The sequence below is a fragment of the Odocoileus virginianus genome, chromosome 15 (genome assembly GCF_023699985.2).
Source record: "Odocoileus virginianus isolate 20LAN1187 ecotype Illinois chromosome 15, Ovbor_1.2, whole genome shotgun sequence".
NCBI classification, from domain to species: domain Eukaryota; kingdom Metazoa; phylum Chordata; class Mammalia; order Artiodactyla; family Cervidae; genus Odocoileus; species Odocoileus virginianus.
In genome coordinates this window covers 47,234,324-47,259,317 of record NC_069688.1, presented here as the reverse complement: position 1 = coordinate 47,259,317, position 24,994 = coordinate 47,234,324, and the positions used below count along the sequence as shown (strand labels likewise).

Here is a 24,994-nt window from a genome sequence, read left to right as displayed (position 1 = left end):
ACCCCTGTTTTCCTCAACGCCTCAAACTTCTGATATCCAATGGGTAGGTTTTTTTTCCCATACCCAGCATTTCTCCAGTGCACACCAACTGGGTTCCTTAAAATTTAACTCAATTCTAACACTAACTGCCCAGAGTTAACACAGACCTCACAGGTTACAGGACGTCCCCGGCGGTCCAGTGCCTAAGACTTCATGTGCTCCCAATGCAGGGGGCCTGTATTTGATCTCTGGTCGGGGAACTAAATCCCACATGCTGCAACTAAGACCCAGTGCAGCCAAATAAATAAATAAAAATAAATAGGTTTCCCTGACAGCTCAGTTGGTAAAGAATCCACCTTCAATGCTGGGGTCACAGGTTACAGGCTCAGTCCCACAAGACTGGCCCCCACTTCAGATGCCAGTCCCAAGTTATCACCTGTACTTCTGACCAACCAGCTGTGAATCAGGGGTTCTCATAACCCCTTCCTCAGCTTTGAAAATGTGTTAGAACTGCTTATAGAACTTACTTATATTTACTGATTTACCATAAAGGATATAATGCAAGACGCAGGTGAACAGACAGATGAAGATGTACATGGTTGAGGTCTGGAAAGTCCCAAGTTCAGGAGCTGTGGGCCCCATGGAGTTGGAGTGATTACCCTGCAGGCACGTGGATGTGTTCACCAACCTGGAAGCTCTCCAAACCGCATAGTTTAGAGATTTTTATGGAAACTTGAAGGCTTCCAGGGTGGCACAGTGGTAGAGAGTCTGCCTGCAAATGCAGGAGACGCTGGTTTGTTCCCTGAGTCGGGAAGACCCCCTGGAGTAGGAAATGGCAACCCACTCCAGCATTCTCACCTGGAGAATCCCGTGGACAGAGGAGCCTGGTGGGCTACAGTCCATGGGCTCGTAGAGTCAGACACAACTGAGCATGCACGCACCCATGAAGACTTCATCATGTGGGCACGATCTATTATTAACTCACCTCCTGTTCCTCTCCCCTCCCCAAAGGAGTGTGGGGGAGGGGTAGGACTGAAAACTCCAGGCTTCTAATCTTGGCTTGATCACTCTGGTGACCAGCCTCCGTCCTGACCCATCTAGGAGCCCACCAAGAGTCACCTTGTTAGAACAAACAATGCCCCTGGCACCCACGGAATTCCTAGAAGATCTGTGTCAGGAACTGGGGGCAGGGATCAATTACATATTTCTTGTTATGTCAGAGGTCACATCTGGTTCTGGAGCTGGGACTTTCCTCTCAGGCTCAATCCTCTTTTGAAACAGTCAGGAACCCGGGGCCAGATCTTTGCTCCCTTAGGGACGTAACTCACACACCGAGAGACATGCCAGATTCCGGGGCACCATGACCTTTCTGGTCTGAGGACTTCAGTGGTGATTGGTCAGTCTTGGCTGATCACAGGCCACATCCAGGTTAATAAATATGTGACATAAGGAGCCCCAATCCATTCTCCGGTGCCCACAGTCACTAATCTATTATGGCCCTCGAGTCTTCTCAAGACGGCGCCCTGAAGAGTTTCTACCAACTGATCAGAGTTGCTATACTAAATGAAGGCCATGTCTTGCCTTGGGCAGCCTCTGAGAGGTGTCTTACTGCCACTCGGGGTCATCAGAGGCATCCGTACTTTTGTTTGCAGGAAGGCATTTGCCAAAGAATCCCAAGTACAAATTGAGTTGTAAAGAAATGCATGCTCGGTCACTAAGTCGTATCTGACTCTTTGTAACTCTGTGCACTGGGGCCTACCAGACTCCTCTGTCCCTGGGATTTTCCAGGCAAGGATACTGGAGTGAGTTGCTATTTCCTTTTCCAGGGGATCTTCCTGACCCAGGGATCAAACCAGAGTCTCCTGAATTGGCAGGCAGATTCTTTATCCCTGAGCTACCTGGGAAGCCCCATAATTAAATGGCCTCAAGTTTATTCAGTATAAGTAATCAATAAACCAACTACAAATAACCATTCTCTTTTCAATCAAATGAAAAAGGCAAAAGGATGGCTTTGTATGGTATGGTGCAACGTTAAAATGAGGGTTTGAAACTAAAAACAAAGCTACCATGTATATGATACAGTGACTCCACACCTGGGCATATATCCAGAGAAAACTCTAATTCAAAAAGATACATGCACCCAATCTTCATAGCAGCACTATTTGCAATAGACAAGACTCGGAAGCAACCTAAATGTCCATCGACAGGGGAATGGATAAAAAGATGTGGTGTGTATACACAACGGAATGTTAGCCATAAAAAAAGAATGAAATAATGCCATTTGCAGGGACATGGATGGACCTACAGATTATCATACTAAGCAAAGTAATTCAGACAGAGACAGACAAATATCATATGATATCCCTTATATATGGAATCTAAAAAGAAAAATGATACAGATGAACTTATTTACAAAACAGAAATAGATTCACAGATACAGAAAACAAACTTATGATTACTAAAGAGGAAAGAGGGGGAAGGATAAATTAGGAGCTGGGGACTAAAATATTCACAGTACTATATATAAAATAAACAGTAAGGACCTACTGTAGAACACAGGGAGCTCAATATCTTGTAATAACCCATTATGGAAAAGAATCTAAAAATGTACTGAATCTGAAAGTGCCATCTACCTGAAATTAACACAACATTGTAAATCAACTATATTTCAATTAACATTAAAAAAAATTAAAATGGGGGTTATCTATGGACACAAATGCCTGGGGATAAGTCTGTCCCCACTGGAGTCTGTTTCACTGCGGAGACTTCTCCGTGTTCCCTGACAGGCAGTCTGGTTCTTTTTGAATCCAGCAGGGCCAGTGGGGTCTCTGAATCCTGTCCATCTCCCAGCTCAGCAGTTGCCTCACTTTAGTTGCAGAGCTAGGTTTTTGGTGGGAGTGAATCTGCTGTCAGGCTTGAAGGGGAGGGAGGGGAAGAGGGTTGAGGGAGGGGAGGGGAGGGGCAGGGGCAGGAGGGTAGAGGCATCTCTGTGGAAGGAGGATGGGAGCCAGGCAACCACTTGGCTTCTTCCTCTAGTCCCGCCACTTAGTAACCAAGGGACCTGAGATAAATCAATGCATTGGGAAAGACCCTGATGCTGGGAAAGATTGAGGGCACAAGCAGAAGAGGACGACAGAGGATGAGTTGGCTGGATGGCATCACTGACTCAATGGACATGAGTTTGAGCAAGCTCTGGGAGTTGGTGATGGACAAGGAGGCCTGGCATGCTGCAACCCATGGGGTTGTAAAGAGTTGGACATGACCGAGAGACTGAACTGATTGTCATGGCCGGGTGGGGGTTGGGTGCAGGGGATATCACTGGCATCTCATGGATGGAGGCCAGGGATGCTGACATGCATCCTACAACACACAGCACAGCCACCCTCAGGACAAAGAGTTCCCTGATCCAAAGTGTCCATAGCACCGTTGTTGAGGAACCCTGTTTGATGGAATGACATTTTCCTTCTGTCTCACTGAGACCCAAGCTCATCCTAGACAGGGTCCTTGTTGATTCAGCCTTTCATGCCCAGCACCAGCGCACACACTCATTTACTGTCCTATTCATTTGTTTCCCTGCCCTGTGTAAGGTGCCATGCTAGCTAGAGATGCTCTCAAGGAGCTTTGTAATCAAGTGGAGGGCAAGGTCACGTAAACACCTAATCATTTGCAAGACAGACCACAAAGAGGGTCATAAGAAAGGAACAGGTAAAGTGCTTGGGGAGAACTGATTATTAGGTTGGACCAAATGAAGTTGCTGACATTCTACTTTTTTGAAGGGAAAAGCAGCAGTTTTATACGGTTCACTGAGTGTGGTTTACCCTAAATACTTTGGACAGAGTTGGGAGCCATGAGCAGACTTCACAGGAAGGAGAGACACAGGAAGCACATATTTCAGAGCCTGCCTCCTCCACTGCATGAAAGCAGGACCCTATTTTTTTTTTTTAATATTTATTTATTTGGCTGTGCCGGATCTTAGTTGCGAACTCTTAGTTGCAGCATATGGGATCTAGTTTCCTGGCCAGGGATCGAAGCCGAGTCCCCTGCATTGGGAGCTCAGAGCCTTAGCTGCTAGACTGCCAGGGGAGTCCCAGGACCCCCCCCCCCACCTTTTTTTACTTCCTATTTGTATGCACTTTTACTTCTTTGTATTCCCCCGCCCCCAGGCCCCTACATCACACTTCCTGGAAGAGCACCTTGCATTTAGAAGGCCTCAGTAATTTTTTATTGACTAGAGTTCAGGTAAACTATTTGTACTTCCAGATTGCTTTATCCTTGGCCTTGCACTTTAGTCCCAGTGTTATAGATAAATATGTAGTGCCCTCCTGGTGGCAACAGGTATAAGAAAAGACAGTCCCCAAATACCATCTGAAGCCGCGGGCTGTCAGAGGAGCCATGATGGAAACTGTCAGGAGCTAAAAGCCCAGAGGCACGGCTGGTGGCCATCTGTGCTATCATATGACCCCCTCACACCCCCGGCCCATGAGCCTTGGCCACTTACTCACCTCGTGCTCTGGAGCAGGTGGTGGATGATAAACATTTCAAAGCTGGACTCAGAACTTGGCAGAGCTCTGTGTTCAACCACGTGCACGCCAGAGAACTCTGGAAAACTGAACTGTTTATAAGGGTCAAACTTGGGTGAGTCTGATAAAGTCTGACTCCAGGTATTCATCTAGTCTCATGAAAGACTTGCCCAGATTAGTACTGAATGGTTGGATGTTACCAGTGGTGAACAGGCTCTGCCTGTGGATGCAAATGGGCAGCTCAGATCACACCCCACAGCTCCTGCTGCAAGTCTGTGCTGGAGCTAGGAGGCTTGCAGCCGAGAAGTTGAACCCAGGACCACCCCAGAGGCTATCCAAGCATCTGGCAGGTGGACTTACTCAGTGCCACTGGTGACCCCTGTGCGACACCAGACACCAGTAGCAAGACAGTCTGGGATCCTACGCTTCTCCTTCCCTTTCCATGGGGCTCCTGGAGAGAGAAGCAGCTCCTCCCCTTCCAGAGGCAACGGTGACCCCGAGTTCATCTGTCCACATGGATCTCAGGATGTTCTCGTCCTAACCAGACCTTGTTGTCAGAGCCATGGTTAAATACTGATTCTGGCCTAAATAATGGGGTGTAGAGGATTGTTTCAAGTAAAAGAAGGATTTTGGTGGGGGCAGGGATAAACTGAGAGATTGGAATTAGATAACTAATAAGAACCTACTGGATAGCACAAGGAACTCTACTGTCCTCTGTAATGACCTATATGGGAAGAGAATCTCAAAAAGAGTGGACGTGTGTATATGTAGGACTGATCCACTTCGCGGCACAGCAGAAATCAACACAGCGTTGTACATCATCTATACTTCAATAAAAAAATTAATTTTAAAAAAGAGAAGAATTCAGACCATGGATATAGCATTTCTTTAGGTAGTTTCACATAAGTGTATCTTTTGTTTTAACATTGGTCCATAGGAAAAAGATGTGTGGAAGTCTGACAAGCTGATGTTGATGGACACAGATTCTTTGGAACTCGTCTATGAAACTTAGGGAGGCAATTGGGGCTTCTGCCATTTTCCCTCAGGGAAAAGGTTACTCAACTTTTGAAGCCCGACACATTTTGAGCATTTGTTATTGAAATTGCACTGTCCTTAGATTTTAAAATGCCATCATTGTGGCGAATGCTCTGTGTGGTCAGCCCTTCCCAAAGGTACCCACTCTCTAACTCCTCCTGTGGATTCTGCTCTTGACAGAACCTGACAGCATTTGCTTGTGATGAGATTCAATTCACTTAAGATTGAATTAAACTACTAATAAGAAAGACTTCAGTTGACTTTCTGTTTTGGGGGGGAGAGAAATATTCTTCTTTGGTATAACATCATAAATCTTAACGTCACCAAAATGGGGCTTCATTCCAGACACTGCATGTATTTAAAAGCCACTGACATTTCAAGAACAGAGGCTGTATTTGAATTCTCTCTTCCCCTGCCCTTCTAGACAGTAAGATAAATGTCTGTTGAACGACTGTGTGTTCCCAACATCACTTCTACCTTTCATCTTTTTAAAGTATAATATGGATTATATATTATACTGTTATAATAATATGGATAAAATATATGGAGTCCAACTTTGATAACTTGGACTGCAAGGAGATCAAACCAGTCAGTCCTAAAGGAAATCAGTCCTGAATATTCACTGGAAGGACTGATGCTGAAGCTCAAGCTCCAATACTTTGGCCACCTGATTCGAAGAACTGACTCATTGGAAAGGACCCTGATGCTGGGAAAGATTGAAGGCGGGAGGAGAAGGGGGTGACAGAGGATGAGATGGTTGGATGGCATCACCGACTCCATGGACTTGAGTTTGAGCAAGCTTTGGGAGTTGGTGATGAACAGGGAAGCCTGGTGTGCTGCAGTCCATGGGGTCGAAGAGTCGGACACGACTGAGCGACTGAACTGAACTTTGATAAAAAGTGAAATTAAACATCCTTAATGTTTTATGAGGTTATCTAATCTGAGCAATGTCTCACAGGTAAAAATACCCCCCCCCCTTTTTTTCTTTTCCCAAAAAAGCCTTCCTAATAGGCCCCTGGGAATCCTATATGATCTTGTCCATAGTTTGTTGTGCTTAATATTTAACGCATTTTCTCAAAGGTTACAGGGTAACTGCAGGGTGTGTCTGAGGTGGTTCAGACCATGTCTCAAGGGCAGCTGGACATCTCTTCCCACCTCATGCAGGCAGCTTGAAATCAGCCCTGGAGGAGTATTTACACCAGGGAAACTGGAAAATCCAACAAATAAAAGCTCCCCCGCCTCCACCAATGACTCCCACTCCCCTGAATAATTGTTTGAATATAAAACTGTAGGATATGTTCCCTCTGTCTTGATATTTTTTAAGACTAGTATCTTCACTGAAAAGAAAAGAAATATATGTATGTATGTGTTAAAGTACAATAGAATCTTTTCTTTAAAAGGAACCTACAAGTATAATGGTTTAAATAAGAGATCTGTTTTGCTCTTAGGTAAAAGTCCAGAAGTAGGATGCCCAGAGTTGGTAAGGTAACTCTCTTATCTTCAATATATTCATTTTGCCTCTGGGTCTATGGTGGCTGCTCCAGCTCCTACCATCATGTCTGCACCCGAGTGGTCCAGCAGAGGGAAAAGGCAAGGGCAATATTTATCCATTCCTTTTAAGGGCATGTTCCAGAATTTGTACATGTCCCTTCTGCCCTCATGCCACTGGCTAGAACTTAGTCACATGGCTGTACCTAGTACCAGGAAGACTGGGTAACATAATCCCTAGTTGGATTCCCACATACCCAGCTAAAACTCAGGATTTTTATAATTAAAGGAAGAAGGCAGAAAATGGATATTGGTGGCTAGCTAGCAGTCTCCGTCACTACAGTGTTAAAAATTCAAGTGCATTGAAAGGACAGACAATGAAAGTTAGTGTCCCTCCCTCCTGTTCTAGTTTCTAGACCCCCTCCCTAGAGGGAGTTTTAGAAGCTTGGATAGGACATGCGTATATATTCTCTCCTGGAGGTCTATCTAGCCCCCAAAATCAAAGGGTGGGCTCAGGTGTCACAGTGGCCTGGGATTTAATCCCAATCCACAGCTAACTAGCTGTGTGAACTTGGGCAACAGACATCACCTCTGTCCTGCAGTCTCTCCAGGTATAACACAGAGATACCAATAGTACCTACATCTCTGGGTTCTTGTGAGGATCAAACCTGATCATATAGTCGGTGCTTTGATCAGTTCCTGGCACATAGTGAGCACTCAGATATGACTGTTGCTATGACTCTACTCACTCCACTTAATAACCTGGAATGTTTATTTATTTTAAAATAACAGCATTGATTTTATTCATCTCAACACTGTAGCCTCCTTGACCCGTTTGCTCATGATAGAGAAGATTGGAAGGGTTCTGGAATTAGGAGACCTGCATTTGAACCCCAAATCTATTGGGTTTGATTAGTATTTTAAGGAATCATTTAAACTCTCCAAGCCTGAGTTTTCTAATTTTTAAAATAGGAAAAATAGTATGAAATAGTATGTACCTCCTGGGGTTGCTGTGAGGATCAAATAAGACTATGTATGTGTAAATGGAAAAAAAAAAAGACTATGTATGTGGAAGTGGGTCATAACTACACACACACACACACACACACACACACACACACAGGTTGTGGTGCTCAGGCTTAGTTGCTCCGAGGCTTGTGGGATCCTAGTTTCTGGACCAAGGATAGAATCTACGTCCCCTGCATTGCAAGACAGATTCTTAACCACTGGACATCCAGGGAAGTCCCAGGTCATAACTATTATATTAAATATTGCATAGGTGTCACTGCTGTTCTATATCAGATGTGGCAACCATCCAGTTGGGAAGGGTTCATAGGTCCTTTGGTCCATTAGCTGTATGGTCAAGACAGTAGGTGGTCCTCTTGGAGCATCTTCTCAGTTCACCTGCAGAGGCCAGCTGCCAGCATCATTTGCACAGATGCCTCAACAACACCAATTGAATTGGCTCTTTTCTGTGTCCCTCCACTACTGCCTCCCCTGGGTCAGACCAAGTGGTCACCACTCCTCACTACGACCTCCTCAGTGGTCTCTCAAATGGCCTCCCTTCTCCAGATTCTCCCCCCCCCCCGACCCCCACACACAATTAGTCCAATCTGCAGACAACTCTCAGAGTCATCCTTTAAAAACCAAATCAAAAGGCCTGATGCGACTCTTCTGCTTGAGAACATTGAATGGATGTCTATTTTCATAATATGCTGGGAGAGGCTCTGGAATGCCCCTCCATGTACAACACATACTCTAAAGATCTTAAAGACCTGGCAGGGCACTAAACTGTCAGAAAGGCCCAAATTCAAGTAAATCCAGAGAGATAAATGGAGGATGGGAGTCACTTTTTTCTGGAGGAGATGTTTCATAATTGGTAAACACTATAACACACATTAGTAACTAGAAATGATACTCAAAATAACATCAACAAAATCAAGCCTAGTCCAGATTTGGCCTGCAGACTCCATGGAAGTTGGGGGGGAAATGTGATAAGGTTGGTGTTCCCTAGTGGCCCTAAATTTGTGTTTGACTGTGACTCTTAGACACTTTACCCAAACCCCTGGCCCTTTGCCTACTTCTGTTTTTTTCTTTTTTGGATTAACATGACTTATTTCATGATCAGTCTTACAAGTTGCTGAGGTTGCACAAAGCCAGGATAATAACTTCAATCCCAGGCACTTTTGTTGAGTGACAGTCTGATTAGCAAGGGCCTGTTACTGAGTGGAGGGCAGTGGAGGGCCCCCACCCCAGGAACCACAGCACCTGCAGCAATGTTAGACACCCCTTCCCAGAGGCACTGGGCGGGGCTTGACCCATAACAACTGGGGACCGCTCCATTGGCTCTTGGTGCCCACTGACCTCCTTTAGTAGAGACACAGGAGCCTCCAGAGACACCAAGGAGGCAGGATGCCAATATTTACTTCTTCAGGAGGCTTACTCAGCAAGTGAGTGAGTTACAGGGTTATTTGCCTTCTAAGTGTTTTTGAACTTTCAGGTTTTCTTTTCCCTACCATGGTGTCTGAGTCACTTCTCTGTTTTTAGGTCAGGTGCCCAACATCTAACAGCCCATAATTCCTCTTCCCTTTTCAGAAAGTGCAACAAACCAAGTGGAGCACATCCTTTTGGCAGCCTGGGCTCACTTATTAAGGGCAGGATGCTAAAAAGATGCAGGGTATCCAGTAGGCGCGCATGTCGACTGAAAGGCTCTGGGTTCTTAAAGTGGAAGCATCCGTGTTTTAGTCTCTGTATCTCAGCTTCATAGAGGTGTGACATGTTCCTGGACAAAATGGAGGGACAAAGATCCAAGAAGGAAACACGGAAGTTCTTGGAGGCACATGGTACATTTCAGACATTAAGAGCATGGGCTTCAGGATAAGAAAGGTCTGAGACAGAATCCTAGCTCTGTCACTTTATAACTGTGTGAAAGTAAAAGGGGGTAGTCGCTTGGTCTTGACCAACTCTTTGTGACCCCCATGGGCTGTAGCCCACTAGCCCATTCTCCAGGCAAGAATACTGGAGTGGGTAGCCATTCCTTTCTCCAGGGGTCTTTCTGACCCAGGGATCGAGCCTGAGTCTCTCGCATTGCAGGCAGATACTTTACCATCTGAGGCACCAGGGAAGCGCCTTATAACTGTGTGACCTTTGCCAAGTTATTTAAGCTTCAATTCCTACATCTGTAAAATCAGGATAATACCAGGTTGAAAAACAAGAAATTGCTTTTGTGTGAGTCAAGTTGTCAGATATTATTTAGTTTCAACCTAATATGGTACCTACCTCACAGAGCTGCTAGGGATGAAAGGAGATCATTTGTGAAAAGGGCATAGCATAATTTTTAAGGAATGTTTGAGCAAAGGAGCAAAGGAAGTGGGTAAGCAAGCTAAGAATGATAAGTCTCTGAAGGAGGAGCGTGTTTGGGAGTATTCTTGGAAGAACAGAGCAACCAGTAGGGCTAGAACTGTGAGGGAAAGGGAAGGGATTGGGGGTGGTCCAGGGAGATGGCTCTGGGTTGGCTCACACCGGGCCCTGGGAGCCGTCAGGAGGGGTGGGTGTGTGTGCGTGTGTGTGTGTGCACGTATGAATCTTAATGGTGGAATCAAGAGCTAATATTTATTGTGAATTAGGTTGTGGACATTTATGCGGTACAAATTTAGTGCTCTGTAAACAGAAGTCTAAGAAGCTGAAGGTATAGATGGCATGTAGGTGAATGAGACAAGGAAAAGGAGCAGTAACTCCTAGGTTGGTGGCACAGATGCGGGTTTTCTGGATGAAAGAGCAGCATATTTGCTCCCAGGCACTGTAAGCAAGGGCCCTCTGGCCCATGGATACAGAGATCTTTGCTCTGTATCCAGGATGAAGAGGTGCATCCTGGTGCCTGGCTCATCAAGCGCTGAGGACAGGCCTGGAAGTTGACCCTAGGTGACATAAAGGCAGTAAGTTAGGAGAGTAATTTAGTGTTACAGAGATGCATGTGTGCATGCTCAGTCGTGTCCGACTCTTTGCGACCCTATGGACTATAGCTTAGCAGACTCCTCTGTCCATGGGATTCTCCAGGCAAGAATAATGGAGTGGGTTGCCATTTCCTCCTCCAGGGGATCTTCCTAACCCAGGGACCAAACCCAAGACTCCTGCATTGGCAGGCGGATTCTTTACCACTGTGCCACCATAGTTAGCAATTAAGCAGGTCTCTAGATTCAGCTCTACCAGTTACTAGTTTTGTGACACTGGCAGGTTAATTAACTACTCTGAGCCTTAGTTTCCTCTTCTATAAAATGGGGGTAATAGTATTACCCACCTCACAGAGTTGCATGAAGATTAAATGAAATAATGCAAGCAAAGCACAGAGTAAGCCCTCAGTAAATTATTGTTATTTCTGGGCTAAATGAATGGGATACTAGTAACCCATTTCCAAAGATGTTTTAAGCCCAGTAGCTACTGCGTATTGTCAGGGACCTGTGTGAGGACATTAATTCTGTGTTGAAGAAACCTGCCAAGCACGCCTAAGGCTCAGGAAATCCTGGATAGGAAATGGAAAGCCTTGAGGACATGTTTCAAATCAGGTGTTGGGATGTGAGGAGAGAAAAGAGATGTGAGACGTGTATAGAGATACAGACTGTTTTCCAAAACAGCATTCACTTTTTTGGACTCTGAGTTAATGAAGAACTGGTATTTCCTGGCTTGAGACAGAACATAAAGGGTGGGGGTGTGGTGTATATGGAAACATCCTGTGTGCCATGGCCTGTGTATGCTTTCATCCAAACCCAAGGCAAACCTGCAGCTGGGTGCTAAGTATCTACTTATCCTCTAAGGAAACTCACGCTTAAAGAGGCAGAGCTGAGACTTGAAATCTGTCTGACCGAAGCCGACATTCCCAATTTTAAGATCCAACCATGGAAAATGGTATGTGAGTTTTTCAGGACCTCCTCACTGGGAAGAGACTCAGAATAATACTTACAACCTAATGCTGCTGCTGCTGCTGCTAAGTCACTTCAGTCGTGTCCGAATCTGTGAGACTCCAGGGACGGCAGCCCACCTGGCTCCCCCGTCCCTGGGATTCTCCAGGCAAGAACACTGGAGTGGTTTGCCATTTCCTTCTCCAATGCATGAAAGTAAAAAGTGAAAGTGAAGTCGCTCAGTCTTGTCCGACTCTTCGCGACCCCATGGACTGCAGCCCACCAAGCTCCTCCTTCCATGGGATTTTCCAGGCAAGAGGACTGGAGTGGGGTGCCATTGCCTTCTCTGTACAACCTAATATTTATGTGAATAACAAAGAGATCTCAAATGTGATCTCCAGGACTTAAGATTCTTTAATTTACGAGATGGATGGTTGGATGGCATCACCGACTCAATGGATATGAGTTTGAGTAAACTCCGGGAATTGGCTATGGACAGGGAGGCCTGGCGTGCTGCAGTCCATGGGGTCACAAACAGTTGGACACAACTGAGTGACTGAACTGAACTGAAAAATCAATTAGAGCCAGCTTAGGTAAATAACTAAATAATATTGTTTTTGGTGGAGGAGGATCCCAGGAAAAGTTGACCAATGAAACTTCAGAAGGAGCAGAAATTAGGAATCCAAGTAGCAGGGGTTTCTTATGGACTTCCTAGAAACTGCCACTTGCGTAACTCAGCTACAACAAATCCTAGAGCCTGGGTCTCTTGGTTCAAAATTCTGAATTTCTAAGAAAGAGAATTTGACTTGCTCAGTTCAGGCCAGGTTCCCTACCCCCACACACCCCCACCCCCCGCTCTACTGGATTGAGGGGCAGGATCTACAATATGAACATGGTTACTGAGGACCCACCTCATGCATCAGGACTGCCTCAAAAGAAAGGGAATCAGCGATGGGGGGAGGTAGGAGTTGAGTGGGCAACCCCTTACCCAGAGGGGTTCAGCAAGATTGACAAACAGGATCAGGCAATGGAAAAACAGATCTTAAAATTTTTTATCAAAAATAATTTAGCTATTTTTGAGTTTTAGCAAATTGCATTATATGGACTTAGTAAATGCAATTCAGATGTAGCACAGGTCATTCAGGTGATATCATCTAAAGTCAAGTTGTGGATCTAGGTGGTAATTCAGGGAGCACAGGTAGGAGCTGGGTTCACCACTCTGGTGATCCTACCTGTGGTGGGGATGATGGGATGGGGGAACCCATGTCTGGGGATACCACCTGAAATATTACTTTCTAAATTATTAAAGTATTATGGAAGTTAAAGGAAACTTAGAAGGAAAACATTGCCCATAATCCCACTACCTTAATTCCATCATTCTCTTGTCACTTAAGTTGCCATCAGAGTGTTTATACGAATCTTTTTTCATTGTCATGAGCATTTTTGTGAGTGCATTGTCTTCACAACCATGGTCTTTAATAGCAACATAACAAGTATGTACTTTGTATAAAATAAACAGACTTGGCCTGAAGGGAAGCAGACATTTTTGTCAAGAAAATACTGATCTGTATGAAAAAATTCCTAAATCTGATGCCACCAGCCAACCAACCTGCTTTCTAAGGATCACCTCTTCCTGCATTCTTTATGTCCAAGATCTTCCTGTCTGTCCCGCTGTGAGATTTCAGGTCTGTTGCTCCCAGGGAGGAGTTTGCAAGGCAGAGAATGCAAAGTTGGTGGGCAGGTTCGAGATGTTTAGTCCATGTTGGACTAAACATGGATAGTCCATGTCTATCTGGACATCTAGAGTTCAGTTCAGTTCAGTTCAGTTGCTCAGTTGTGTCTGACTCTTTGTGACCCCATGAACTGCAGCACGCCAGGCCTCCCTGTCCATTGCCAACCCCCAGAGTCCACCCAAACCCATGTCCATTGAGTCAGTGACGCCATCCAACCATCTCATCCTCTGTCGTCCCCTTCTCCTCCTGCCCTCAATATTTCCCAGCGTCAGGGTCTTTTCAAATGAGTCAGCTCTTCACATCAGGTGGTCAAAGTATTGGAGTTTCAGCTTCAACATCAGTCTTTCCAATGAACACCCAGGACTGACTCCTTTAGGATGGATTGGTTGGATCTAGAGTGGTGGTTCTCAGAGGAGGGCAGTTCCCTCCATCCACCTACCCACCCAGCGGACATTTGCCAATCTCTGGAGACATTTTGTTGCCACAACTGGGGCTGGGGGAGGGATGTTGTTAGCATCCAGTGGTTGGAGATGCTGCTCAACATCCTGCATTGCATAGAACAGTCCTCACAAGAATTATCCCAGCCAAAATATAAGTAATGCCAAGGTTGAGAAACTCTGATGTAGACTGCACTGGAATTTCTTTTAAAATGTTAATGGACTTAATAAGTTTTATGCTTTCTTCCCTTGTTTGATTTGGGAGGGATTTGGGGATTTTACTAAGGGTGATGGGAATGAATGACAATGGGTGTGCAAGATACTTGAGATACAGCATGGGGCAAGAGATTGCAGGGGCAAGCGTAAAGACTCTGAACGAACCAAGCTGAAATCTTGGCTCACCAAGTAAACCCCGAGGGCCTGCAAATGGGATGACAATACTTGCCTCCTGGTGCTGAGATGGGGATGAAATTAATGGGCCTAAAGCACTTAGCACAGGGCGTCCCATGCAGTGGGTAGCTGAGAAACAGGGGTGGGGTGGTGGTAGTGATTACTGTGCCCAAGCTCACAGTCAGCCAGCCTCGACATTGCAGCTGCATTTTGTACATTCTTACTTTAGGAAAAAGATTTCAAACTTACTTTTATGATCTCGGCTATGAAGACCCAGGCAACATATACAAGACACGTGATCTACATGCATTTTGCAGGAAGAACGTCTCAGTTGTCTAATTGAAATCTCTTAACATATTTCCCTTGGCATTTTTTTCTTTTGGAGAGTTTATTCATTTTCTTGTTAACTTGGAAAATACTTATTTTCTGACATTCTTTGTTAAACTTTTTAAATCTACTGAGAATTCAAGAGTGGGCTATGCTGAGATATAGTTATTGGGTGTCTAAACTAAACTACTGTCCACAGAGGCAATTCAAGTCCCCCACGCAGTGTAAGGATCTCTCTTGTCTCCATTCTGAGCTAAGGGCCTGGTTATCAGAAAGCAGTCATAGGAGAACCCACTGTGCATTGGGAGGGTCTGCAACCACTCCATCATATCTACAGCTTGTTTTTGTGTGTCTGAGAACATCTGAGGAGCACTGAACATCCATCATGAAAGGCATCCTGGGCTTCCTGGGATGGGCACAGAGTGAGTCCCAGTGTAGGGAAGAGGAGGAGGAGAGGGAGGGGAAGGAGGGACCAGCCAGGGCAGGGCCCAGTGCTGGAGACTGAAATGGGCCCAGTAAACAGGCAGAGGCGGAGCCTCAGGAGAAGAAAAAGGAGAAGGGATCCACAGTGTGAGAAATACTTGAGACAAGGACAAGCCCTGGTTCTGGTCCGCTGGGAGGTTGTGGGGAAGCCACGTGTGGGCAGGTGGGTCTGGACTAAGATGGTCTCAGATAAACAAATAAGAAGGCTGAGAGAAAGAGCCAGAAAGGTGGGGGATAAAACCAGGTGTTTGGTTGCAACCAAGGGAAATGGGAGTTTCATGAAGAGGAAGAGAACAGATTCGGTCACACAAGCCAGAGCCTACCCGTGTCCTTGGGATGTTGGAAAACATGAGGTGGTGGTGTCCGTGGTGGGAGCTGTTCTGCACTGGTGTGGTTGGAAGCCAGGTGGAGTGGGCAGAGGCCAAATGCAGGGAGGATCGAGAGGCAAATGCCGACTGCTCTTTCAGACATTCGGTCAGTGCTGAAAGTGGGGCCAAGCCACTTGCAGGGAGCTGGACGCGGGATCCATAGAGCTGTGTCTCCTATGCTGTTGAGTGTGGTGATGGGCTGGTGGGGAAAGAAGCCAAGACAAGACCTGGGATAAAGGTTGGGGAGAGAGAAGAGGGAGACAGGGCCAGGTCTAGGTGCCAGCTCTCCAGAAGGCGAGATGGGGAGCAAAGATGGCGCAGCCTGTTCATCACACAGAAGCTGACGGCCGAGGTCAACCCCTGTGACCTCCGCTTACCCCAGGAAGTAGCAAGAGTGGTCACCTGCCAAGGGAGAGGGGGCCAGGCTCAGGCTGGGTCGTGGAGGGCACGGGGCAGTGGCGAGGCCCGCATGTGTGTAGCAGCACCAGGCACCCCACATGGGGGCTCTCCTCAGCAGTGCAGTGAGACCGCCATGGACACCCCATGCAACTCATCCAGCCAGGTTCCACCTGCCCAGTGTTGCCAGGTCCTGGCCTTTCCTATCTATCCATTGCCCTTCAGGAACTGGCCCCAGGCTGACCAAGGGGTGTTTGTGTGTGTGTGTGTGTGTGTGTGTGTGTGTGTGTGTGTGTGTTCATTTTACAAAGCCCTGTCAACAGTGCATGGTCTGAAACGAGTTGTCTCATGTGAAAGTTCTCTTTATGTTGATTGAAACCCTGCTTTCCAGATAGCCTGTGTTTTGGGGTCCCAATAACTTCCAAAAAACTGTTCTTAGTCTACCTTCCAAAGTCAGACCCATCTAGGTTTGAATCCTGTTTCTGTCCTAACTGTATATCCTTGAGCAGAGTTTTACACCTGTTTTCTACCTCAATTTTTTTCCACTGTACAATCAGAATAATAATACTGCCTTAGGGGGTTGTTAAAGGATTGAATGAGAAGGCCTGTAAAGCATTTGGCACAGTGTCTGGCATATGATATGAGATGAATAAATGATTGCCATAATAACAAAATATTAGTGACAGTGCTTAATCTTATCAATGTTAATAATAATTGCAATCGCAGTTCTTCAGACATTTAAAGTCAGCTGTGTTTCCACTAAACTCTTTCCTTCCAGCTTAAAGATCCTCAGTCCTCTTTTAAAATTTTCTTCCAGGGCAAGGTTCAAACAGCATCTCTGTCAGGTGGTAGTGAGCCCTGTGTCCCTGGAGGAATTCAAGCAGAACATGAAGGGTCACTCTGTGACGATGTTGTCAAAGGCCTTGAACTTCTGATTGCGGCCTAAGCTGAAAAACCCGAGGGGTCCATGCCAACCCTATGTCCTTCCTACATTCTGACTTAAAAAACAAGGTCAGAAAATAAAGTGTACAGTGAATGCTATTCTGTGTCATAATCATTGTCACATTATATTTCTCATTGTTATCACATTTTAAAATTTATTACTGTTAACAGTTGTCATCATCATCATTGTCAAGGCCAAGGTTTGTAATAGAAATACCTGCCTTCTAAACTCAAATTATTAGAGAGGGTCTGATTAATTTAGAAAACATCAACAGTATCATGTTAGATTCCTAAGACTGTGAAGGTGTGTAAAGTGTTACTTTTCTTGATAAAAATAATAGCAACACTTATATGGTGCTTTTTCTTCAAGTTCTGCCTGTTTCGCATGTTTTTATTTCCTTTGTCTTCATAAAACACATGTGGAAGCTACTGCTGTGACCCTCCTTTGACAGAGGAGAAACTGAAGCTCAGGAGGTTGAGTGACATGCCCAAGGCCACATGGCTGGTGAGTGTGGGAGCCACACTAGAGCCAGGGTGACCTGCTTTCAGAGTCATTTCTTGACCGCTGAGCCAACAGCCTGTCTGCTGAGGATGGAAACCACAAACATATCACCTTGAATTTTTGCATCATTTCCCAGAAGAACTCCAGCCACACAAACTCATTTCTTAGTTGGAAAGGAGTCTTTGAAATCCCTTTGTCCGGCCCCCATCTTATAGATCAGGACCCTGAGACCCAAGGGAGTTTGGGACTTCACCTGAGCCCAGGTCTTTTATTCCCAGCACAGGAGTTTTGCTGCCCAATGAGGTTTTTGTCCCTATCACTTGTCTTCATGTGAGTGAGGTCAGGAACCTGAGTGGTACTAAGGTCTCTTCTCTGGCCTTGAGGGATGCTGGCAGAGATCAGGGGCACAGAGACTGGCACTTCTGGGCTACAGTCAACAGGCCTTGTCTGAATCTTTGAAGAGGAATCAGCCCAGTCTCTGTTAGTCCAAGAGGAGCCCCACAAACTGGACACCTTATCTCAAAAACAAGGCCTTTCCAGGCCAGACCGAGGGGCCTTTTTCCTGATCTGCCCCACCTCCATCTGTTTGTGCAGAGATCAAATAAACAGCTTCACCACCAGGGAGGTGTTAGGAACCAATTGGGAATTCTTTATCAGAGACAGGACTTGATTGGGAACAACTCCGGATGACTAATTATGGCTTCAAGGGGAATTCGCTGAGTGGCTGTAGCAACGGAAGAAGGGCCCTTCCCATGTAAACTGGGCCATCTCACAGCTCTGAGTCTAGTCATTTAATTAGCTCCATAGATAGTTAGACGTTATGGAAGCCAGTGCAGCATGTCAAGTAGACAGCTTTACAATGGCCGTGCGGGGAGCCTTCAGGATCTGGGTTCGTGAGTAGCTGATGTCTTGTGCTGTTGAGAATCTGGGCTCCCCAGGGCTGCTGCCAGAATATTCTCTTAAAATCTCACTGGGTACCTGTTTTTCCCTTTGATTGGAACTCGGAAAACTCTTTGTTAAGCTCTCAAGATTTTAAAAATTAAAATTTTATTCATTTGATACTTTTTCCAGAATTTTAAAAACACACACAAATGTAGAAAGAAGGGTAATGAAGCCCCATAGACTCAACACTCAGCTTGAACAACTGTCTCATGCTTGTTTCACTGAACCTTCCCCAACTAAAGAATTTTACATTCGTTTTTTCTTTTTTGCTGGAGTATTTTAAAACGAATTCTAGGCTACATATTATTTTACCTGTAAATACTTCAGGATGTATCTCTTAGCAATAAGTATTTTCACAAAAACATTACCTGATACTGTAACCACACCTAACATAACCAAGAATTACTTAATATCATCTAATATCCTGCTAGTAAGATATAATAACAATATATCTGGATTCAGTTTTTGCCCAATTGGTTTAGTTTTCCCAACTGTCTTTAAAGATGCCTTTTTACAGTTGGTTTATTTGAAGAGAATCCAAACAAGCTCCCCATTTTGCATTTCTTAAACCAGGATAAATCTCTAACAATTTCCCTCCCCAGCCCAGTCTCTTTTTCATGCCATTTAGTTGTTCAAAACCCAAGCTACCGTCCTGTACAGTGTCCCGTCGTCTGGGTTTGGCAGCGTCTTTGTGGTGTCATTTAAAATTTTCTGTTTCCCCTGCATTTTCTTGTAAAGTCAATCTATAGACTTGATTGGAGTCAGGTTCAATTGTTTATTTATTTGCAGGGGTTCTTCATAGGCAGTTCTGGGCTCTCTCTATTGTGTCACCTCTGGAGGCACTTACCAAAAGACTTGACCTTAGTGAAACCCAGATTGACCAGGGGCTTCAGGAGATATTGGCCTGATCTATCCATTATAGAGTTTCCATCAATGCCTGAAGAGAAGTGGTTCAGTCATGTCCAACCCTTTGCAACCCCATGGACTATAGCCCGCCAGGCTCCTCTGTCCATGGGATTTTCCAGGCAAGAATACTGGAGTGGACATTTCCTTCTCCAGTCAATGCCTGAGTCTGTTCTTTTATTAGATGTGACTCAGTCAACCAGACTTAATCAACTTTCGAGAAATAAACTCAGTTTCTGTTCCATCCGTTTCTGATTGCCGCACCAGATTTCTTTCCTTTGTAATCCTGTGTGCCATTCTCCGTGTTCTGTGCTCCTGTTCAGGACAGGTTTCCCTCAGGAGAGAAACTCCAACCTCCCGAGCTCTCTGGTTCTGGTGAGCTGGGGTCACCACTTGAGGAGTCTCACCTGACATCCCTGGTGGTGAAGGGATGACACCTGAGGTGGTGACACCTCAGATGGTGAAGAATCTGCCTGCAATGCAGGAGACCTGAGTTCAATCCCTGGGTTGGGAAGATCTCCTGGAGGAGGGCATGACAACCCACCCCAGTATTCTTGCCTGGAGAATCCCACTGACAGAGGAGCCTGGTGGGCTATAGTCCAAGTTGTCGAAAAGAGTTGGACATGACTGAGTGACTAACACTTTCACTTTCCAGCGAAATGAACTCTAGGGCCTCCCCACCAACCCCCAATTAATTCAACTAGAAAGTGAACATTTTCGGTTGTTTGATTTCCTTTTCCCTTTCCTGCTTCCCCCACTTGGTGATTTTTGATAGATGAAGCAAAGTATTCTCACAGAGTCTGAACACCTGAGTTTCTCATGTCTTGACACCCATTCTCAGTCAATCTCCCCAACATCCTAGTGACGTTGGGTATTCTCTCTAGCCTTACTTTTCAAGTGGAAAGCTGAGATTCTGAGAGACTCAGACTAACAGCCTCTGCTCCTAACCCCCATGTCACAGTGTCTCCTAAAGATACACTGGGATCTCTCTCAGGTTTTGTTTGCTTGTTTTCTGAGAATATAAAACCTTGCTCACAGGGCCCAATCTGGAGGTCAGCAGGGCCATGGAGCCCATGAGTCTGGCAGAGAGTGCAGGACTGAGCTGGCACTTAACAATGAAAAATTTGTTGAATGAATGAACCAAGTTATTAGTCGGTCTGATCCTTAATTGGTTTGCTTTTAAAAATGGAGATTAAGGACTTCAGTAGATAAGAATCTGCCTGCCAATGCAGGGAACACGGATTTGATCTCTGGTCCGGGAAGATGCCACATGTCGTGGGGCAACTAAGCCCGTGCACCACACCTCCTGAAGCTTTTGTGCTTAGAGCCTGTGCTCCATAACAAGAGAAGCCACTACAATGAGGAGCCCGCAATAAAGAGTAGACCCCGCTTGACATAACAAGAGAAAGCCCGAAAACAGCAATGAAGACCCAGTGCAACCAAAATTAGTAAATAAATAAAATAAATTTTTATAAAATGAAGATTAAAAAAGAACTTTGCAGAGTCATTATAAAATTGAATAAGGTGAGAGTACAATAAGTAATTGGTACAAATTACATGCTTGGTTACTGGAAATTATTATTGGTATCATATGAATAATAAAAAACACCCAGAGGACCCCAAATATCCTCATATTTAGCTTTGGGAGCACCTTACTGACTTAGGCAAAGTTTTATTTCCCTAATTATATTTTGTCTAGTCTAATGCCACAGAGTCCCTTGGATTGCAAGGAGATCAAACCAGTCAATCCTACAGGAAATCAGTCCTGAGTATTCATTGGAAGGACCGATGTTGAAGCTGAAGCTCCAATACTTCGGCCACCTGATGTGAAGCACTGACTCATTAGAAAGGACTCCGATGCTGGGAAAGATTGAAGGCAGGAGGAGAAGGGGCCAACAGAGGATGAGATGGTTGGATGCATCACTGACTCAATGCACGTGAGTTTGAGCAAGCTCTGGGAGTTGGTGATGGACAGGGAAGCCAGGCGTGCTGCAGTCTATGGGGTTGCAAAGAGTCGGACATGACTGAGTGACTGAACTGAACTAAAAGGCAAGTCAGGCCATGGAACACTAGTCCCTTGAGATAATTAATCATAGTTCTGGCCAAAGAACATCACTGTTAAATCATGGAGCCCCCTTTCCAAGTAATATTCATTGAAGTCCAACAAAATTATTTTCTGGAGACCACCTTTGGGGAATGCTAGCATAGACAAGGATTAAAGATTGTTCGCATCACCTCTTTTCTCGGCTAACGAATATGAAATGCTCAGTCACAAGCGGGGGAGGCCCTAAGAGATAGCCCTGATTAAAGTTTGCCATCTGCAATCTATAAAGTAGGTAAGAGAGACAGGCTGAGTGTTTATAGCAAGGATGAAAAAAGATGAGTGTGTTTGCAGCACATGGATAAAGACTAGACCTCCCTAAAAGCTGTCACTTCCTGGTAGCCAGGAGCCTAATGTTCTAGGGCTGTCTGGTTTTAATTATTGCAATTTATCTGTTTGGAATTGACTTTTTCTCTGTGGGGTGCCTGAGTTTCTGGCTTCTATCCATGAGATATGAGATAAAAACATTTGAGAATATCACAAAGGCAAACAATGATGTGCTTCTGAAGAAGACTGCTTCTGTAGAATTGCTACTTTTCCACTTCTCCCCCACCCTCTTAAGGATCTTGTTGTTGACATGAGTCTTCATTATGTGAAAAAAAATCAACAAAAATTAGACAAGTGATAATTACTTGATATGAGGGAGAAGCCATTAATCATTAAAAAAATTATTTTTTTGCTATATCAGGGTATCATTTGTATTACTATTTACATACCATTTTTCTTTAAATAATCTCATTTTTTAACATAAAGAAATATATTTAGGAACTTCCCTGGTGGTCCAATTGCTAAGACCCTGAGCTCCCAGTTCAGGGGCCCAGGTTTGATCCCTGGTCGGGGAACTAGATCCCACATGCCCCAACAAAGAGTTCTCACACTGCAACTAAAGCTTCTGCATATTTCAACAAAGACTGAGACTCCCTTGTGTCGCAACTAAGGCCCGGTTTGGCCAAAAATAAAAAAGACAAAAGAAAGAAATGAGTTTAAATGGAAGTGCATAGTACTTTATAGAAGCCAGTATCACTCATCATACAGGAAAGAGGCTTCTCTTGTTGTGGAGCACAGGCTCCAGGCACACAGGCTTCAGCAGTTGTGGCCCACAAGCTCTAGATCTCAGGCTCAGTAGTTGGGCATGGACTTAGTTGTTCCGTGGTATGTGGGATCTTCCTGGACCAGGGACTGAACCCATGGCCCCTGCATTGGAGGTGGATTCTTATCCACCGTATCACCAGGAAAGTCCAGCATTTAATTGCTTAACTAAAATGTGTACAAGAGAATGCACCTGTTGAGCAAGGCCATCTCTCGGTCTACTTCTCTGGCTCTCACTAACCACTCCCTCTCATCTATGCAGGCGAGAGGAGCGCCTACCCTGTGTCCTGTGTTATGCATTGCCTCTCACTGGTCAAGGAGTCTGCAGGGCCAACTGGTCAGACCTATGCAGAGTCCATGCCATCCCTCAGATCCCAGAACTCCCTGCCCAAATGGCCTCAAACCAGTTCCAGGGCCTCTATGGGCTGGTTCTCTGGAAGTTCTTGGGCCCTAGGGTGGCTGAGCTGGGCCTCGGGCCCTGGGTGTCTGTCTGCATCCTGTGAGCCCCTCTGACTGTGCTGTGGAGTAGGTGGTGGGAGCCAGGGCATAGGAGAGAGCCCTACGCACATTCCACATTCCAGGGCGAAACTCCAAGGAGTCGAGAGTTCCGAATTTGATCCTGACTTTCTAGGGCATGACGCAGCTATTCATCAAGGTACGCAGACAAATTTTATTCTATTTAACATTTTGTGTGTTTCATCATTTGTAAATCCTTGATGTGCAAAATTAGGGTCTTGACCTGTACTCTTGTACCAGATCCTACAAGTGTTCAAGGCCCACCTGATGCTGAGAGGAAGTCATTTTTATGATACGAATGAGTAGACGCTTTAGAGAGAAGTGATAAAAAGGAGGTGGTACACACGCAGTTTGTGTAACAGAAGTGCTTCTGCAGCCCATCAGAGGCATCAGAGGAACTTTTGCCAGGCGATGCCATAAACTAGGCACTTCCTTGGTGACTCAGATGGTAAAGAATCTGCCTGCCATGCGGGAGACCCAGGTTGGATCCTGAGTCAGAAAGATCCCCTGGAGAAGGGAATGGCAACCCACTCCAGTATTCCTGTCTGGAGAATTTCAGGGGCAGAGGAGCCTGACTGGATATAGTCCACGGGGTTGCAAAGAGTCGGACACGACTGAGCGACTAACACTTCCAACTTTTCGTCTTTCAACCATAAACTGATAAATACTGTTCTGGCACTTTCTCCACTGCAGCCTCTCTCTGTTCTCAGAGGTGTCAGATGTAAAATGGGCGGTTCTTACATCAGATTCCGAGAAGTTCAAGGAAGTACAAGACTTCCTGACTCAAGAAAATAATTTGACAGAACTATTCTTTAATTAATTAGAGGATATTAAAATGCTTATAAACATATTCTTTGATATGAACATTGTATGTCATTGATACATAGTGTGGGTGTCTGGTTATAACAGTGAATGAAATCTGTTCCCCAAAATCTGAAAAGCTTTTGTTTTTGTGCTTCTGAGAAAGAGCTTCTGGGGCTGTGTTTTAGGTTCTGTGCTGACAGGGGTTTAAACTGCCATCTGTACACTCAACTGTCTTTCAGCGCTTTATCTCCAGCCCTGGCCTCTCTCCTCAGGGGAGCTCATGTATCCACCTGCCCAGCCAACTCTTCCATCTCTCTCCCCACACTCAACATGGAGTGTCCGGTTCATTTCCTGTGGCTGGCGTAACAAATTACCACACACTTTGTGGCTAAGAACAACAGATTTTTTTAAAAAAAAATCTTGCTTTTTTTTTCTTGTTGTTGATTCGTGTAAATTCTTTATATATTTTGGACACATGCTTTGTGCTAAGTTGCTTCAGTCATGTCGGACTCTTTGCGACCCTATGGATTGTAACCCACCAGGCTCCTCTGTCCATGGGATTCTCCAGGCAAGAACACTGGAGCGTGTTGCCAAGACCTCCTCCAGGGGAAAAAGAGAAATTTTGTCTCTCACAGCTGTGGAGGCCAGAAATCTGAAGTCGAGGTGTCCACAGGGCCACACTCCCTCTGACAGCTCTGGGAGAGAATCCGTCCTCACCTCTTCTAGCTTCTGGTGGAGGCTAGGTGTTCCAGGTCCCTAGGTGTTCTTTGGCTTGTGGCTACAATGAATCCAACCTCAGCCTCCATCTTCACAAGGCCTTCTCCCCTCCCTCTGTGTCTCAAATCTCTTTCTGCCTTTCTCCTAGAACCCCTGTCATTGGAATTGGGGTGCACCTAAATCCAGGATGATCTCATCTCAAGAGCCTTGATTTACTCACAGCTGCAAAGGCTTTGTTTCAAATAAGGTCACCTTGACGGTTCCAGGGATTAGAACGTGGACATATCATTCATCCAAGTGGACAAACCACCATTCAGCTCACTATGTGATCCATTGCATTTCAGCAAAACCAGTGCCTTCTGCTGCCTCTCTCTGGGGGAGAAGAGGTACCCACATTCCCCAAGTAGACGTGGGAAGTCATCCCAGC

The 24,994-nt window shown here is 45.4% G+C and overlaps 1 long non-coding RNA gene across 2 annotated transcripts in view; it reads right to left on the bottom strand.

Annotated features, from left to right (window-relative positions):
- The window catches only part of LOC139038480 (uncharacterized), a 44,322-nt gene that overhangs the window by 5,062 nt on the left and 14,266 nt on the right, over positions 1-24,994 (bottom strand). The window contains exon 1 of one of the 2 annotated variants that reach the window (XR_011491514.1): positions 4,482-4,581. The exons of the other annotated variant lie outside the window; for it this stretch is intronic. This is a non-coding gene — a long non-coding RNA (uncharacterized lncRNA). Of the gene's footprint in view, positions 1-4,481; positions 4,582-24,994 lie in introns of those variants that run through there. 2 annotated transcript variants of the gene reach the window in all.